Source organism: Rhagoletis pomonella, unplaced genomic scaffold (genome assembly GCF_013731165.1).
Source record: "Rhagoletis pomonella isolate Grant_MI unplaced genomic scaffold, Rhpom_1.0 Rhpom_scaffold_00005, whole genome shotgun sequence".
In the NCBI taxonomy this organism is placed as follows: domain Eukaryota; kingdom Metazoa; phylum Arthropoda; class Insecta; order Diptera; family Tephritidae; genus Rhagoletis; species Rhagoletis pomonella.
The window spans coordinates 25779878-25783565 of NW_023458559.1; the positions used below are offsets into that span (position 1 = coordinate 25779878).

The 3688-nt window shown below is 44.2% G+C and overlaps 1 long non-coding RNA gene across 1 annotated transcript; it reads right to left on the reverse strand.

Moving 5' to 3' along the window:
* Positions 1-244: 244 nt before the first annotated feature.
* LOC118739851 lies at positions 245-2653 on the reverse strand. The gene is made up of 2 exons (XR_004993069.1): positions 1817-2653; positions 245-1136 (listed from the first exon to the last, which is right to left on the reverse strand). It is a non-coding gene; the product is annotated as an uncharacterized LOC118739851 (long non-coding RNA).
* Positions 2654-3688: the final 1035 nt, after the last annotated feature.

Sequence of the window (3688 nt, forward strand, 5' to 3'; positions counted from 1 at the left end):
TCAACACGCTGAGTGTTTTGTATATGAAGTAGAAAAAAAAGTTTGAACCAACTCATGCAGAGGTCTAGTATGTATATATATATATATGGTCCTATTAGCAAAATTTAATTTTCGTTTTCGTTTCGTTGTTTTCTATTATTGTTGGGATTTCCCATTTTTTTCTTTTTGCTTAAAATAGATTAACCTTACTTCCTAAGTTCGAAAATTTTATTTAATTAAATTTAATTTTTTTTTTTTTTTTTTTAGATTATGTTTGGGCCCGAAGGACTCACCCTTGTTGCAGCAGGCTTGGGTGTGGCCTGCTGTTGTTGTAGTCGCTGGGGTTGTGCGCTGTTGTTGCTCGTGTTGAGCGCTGCTTCTGTTAGCGTTGTGCGCTGTTGTTGTTGGTGTTGCGCGCTGTTGTCCACGCTGCTGTGGCGGGCATTGTTGCACCCGCTGCTGTGGCGGTTGTTGTTGTGGATGGCTCGGTGTTGCTTCCGCGCGTTGTTGCGCCCGCTGCTGTGTCGGATGTTGTTGCCTGCGCACGTTGTTGCGCGTTTTATTTGTCGCTGTAGCGCGCTGCTGTAGTCGCGCGTTGTTGCACCCTGCTGTGGCGGTTGTTGTTGTCGATGGCGCGGTGTTGCTTCCGCGCGTTGTTGCACCCGCTGCTGTGGCGGATGTTGTTGCCTGCGCACGTTGTTGCGCGTTTTAGTTGTCGCTGTAGCGCGCTGCTGTAGTCGCGCGTTGTTGCACCCTGCTGTGGCGGATGTTGTTGTCGATGGCGCGGTGTTGCTTCTGCGCGTTGTTGCACCCGCTGCTGTGGCGGATGTTGTTGCCTGCGCACGTTGTTGCGCGTTTTAGTTGTCGCTGTAGCGCGCTGCTGTAGTCGCGCGTTGTTGCACCCTGCTGTGGCGGTTGTTGTTGTCGATGGTGCGGTGTTGCTTCCGCGCGTTGTTGCACCCGCTGCTGTGGCGGATGTTGTTGCCTGCGCACGTTGTTGCGCGTTTTATTTGTCGCTGTAGCGCGCTGCTGTACTCGCTACTGTGGCGGTTCTTGCTGCTTCCTATAGCGCGTGTTACGTGTGCGCTGTTACAGTAGCCGCTACTGTGGCGGCGTCGTGGATACCGTGCTGGGCGGTGTGCGGACTGGGGCAGTACCTGCAAAAGTGGAAATATATAACCGGGATTTATATCTTGAATAATTCCTAATGTATACAAAAGTAACAAAATTCATAAAGAGTTATCCACCTGCATCGCAAGGTGCGAGTTACAGCGTATAACACACAATTTGATGTCCGACATGGGGGCCAATTAGTAAAGTGAAGGCATTTTTCATTACTTCACATAAAATTAAGATTATATTTTAAAAGGTAACTAGATTCGTTTTCCAACCAAATTTTTCACTGTGAAAACTTTTCTCCACAACGTTTTGAGCCTGTGAAAAAGAAAACTTGCGCGATTTTCTCAAATCCTTTCCGGTGATAAAGAATATCATTGTCTTAACTCACAATAATTTACTAAACTTTTACTTGCTAGATGTTAACGGAATAGCATTTAATGATCGAGAAACGCTTAAAATGATAGAACGGATCGATAAAGTGAAAAAAATTAATTTTCACGGGCATTGAACTTCTCTCATTTTTACTACACGTTTCGTAAAACCAGAATGGCTCCATGGTTTACTAAATTCTTCTATAGCAGGTCGATTTTAAGATTTAAAAAAAAAAATAAAAACACACTTCAGCGCAACGTTTCGCACGATTTCGGTAACCCCCCGACTTCGTAACCCGCTGTTCTTCTAACTATTTGCTTAGAATCTCACAGAAAATCATGCTTACCTAATCCAGTGTTAGCAGATAGAGGACTGTGCGCTGTATTTACCACCCTGCGGTTGCGGACAAATGGATGTGTGTGCTGCTGGAGCGCCAGATTGGTTTCCTTGGTGTTGCCGTGGTGCTGCTGTTGCGGAGGGAGCGTGGAGTGCGATGGAGCTTCCGGCGCACAATAGTAGTGCGTCGGTCGGGCTTGGGGGCGCTGACGCGCAACTGTGGAGCACGCTGGTTCCTCTGGGCGCTTCTGACGGGCGAGCAAAATGCAACTGCGAGCTCGTTCTCGCAGCTTGCCGCTGTTGAGGTAAAGGTGTCGTTGTCCCGATGGTGCACGGATACGGGATGCGCCTTAGCTGCTCAAAAACTACCCGCTTCCTGCACTGGCACGTTTTAGCAGAAAAAAATTTGTTTTCGTTTTTAGTTTTTCTATTGTTTTAAATTTATTTTCCTTTTTTCCACTTTATCGCGTTAGAGCGATTTAACTGTTCTTTTTAGACACTTTTCTTTTTAATTTTAATTGAAATTGTTTTATTTTTTCACCGCTTCACTTTAACCGGCTGAATGAAAATATATGTTTCATTTTTTTCCGGTTGTTCCGCACTTCGCTGTTGAATGACATACAAATGGCCGATCGTGGGGTTGCCAGCGGGTTTTTATACCTTTGCACTGCGGGAAATTAGTTATTCCCGTTGGAAGAATAACGGGCACTGCGTCATTTGGACTGGTTCCGTTACTCTTCCACCGGGAATTTGCCGCAGTGCAAGGAGGAATGTCAAAAGAATGTTCGAGGCTGTCCGGGGTTACCATGACCCCGTTGTGCAATTCCGAACCAGTTCATTTTTCACTTTTGGTTTCCATGCATTTACCAAGGTGAATTTATCTAAGGTGGTGTTACTAGCTCAGCTGATTTTATGTATGTGTTTCGCCGCACGGCATCTGATATCAAATTGAAAAATTTTGTTTGAATTTCTACACACACTCTTAAAGATTTTGACAGTTTATGCCGCCAAAGCAAAACGAAATACAAGTAAATTTTTGTTTTTGTACTCCTGCTATCACCTTATATTAATTCGCCTTGGCATTTACTATGGTCGGTGGAACAGTTTTCGGGCGAAACTCAGGATAAGGCAGAATATTGTGGGGGGGTAATAAGGAATGAAAATCAAAATGGAATCCGATAAAACAAAATAACGTCCGTTACTTGCAAGTTATAAAATAAAAGTAAATTTAACCATTTCAGCAACAGACGAAATAGAGCTTCTGCACGAGCGTTTGTTTGGGTTTTTCCTTTTTTTTTTCAACTGTCAAAATTTTTCTTTGCGTTTGGCACAGTAAAACTCAATTTATTCGTACACCATGCCGAAAAAGTTACCGATTGCTACCGGCTCTATATCAGAATATTGATAATGTTGCCGCAAGAATGTTTTAGTACATAGGAAAACGTAGCTGTCAAACTGCCAAGACACCGCAGTAGATGCCAAAATACAAGCCCTGATCTATATTGCTTCTATATTCTAACATTTGTGTCAAGATATAAACTCAATCCTGTGAAGACGGGCAGTTACAGACGGCTGTCACAAACAATCCCCAGCCTCCGCGGAAAGCGTCTATTAACCGAAAGAAAAAAAAAAAAGTAGACGAACAGACCTGCTGGAACCAGTGACAATCGGTGACACTGTCCGCAAGGAACACAGCTATCGCAAAATGGCAGACCTTCCATGCAGTTTGGTTGTTGCCGTACGCTCTAGAAAAAGTATTAGATGGTGCAATTTATGGCACGCTACCGGGTGCACTATACGCCGAAGAATAAAGTATTTATATTTTGTGCGGCGAACAGTAACCCATAACAAGCTGTGGTTTGTAGCTCGTCGTTTTCATTGT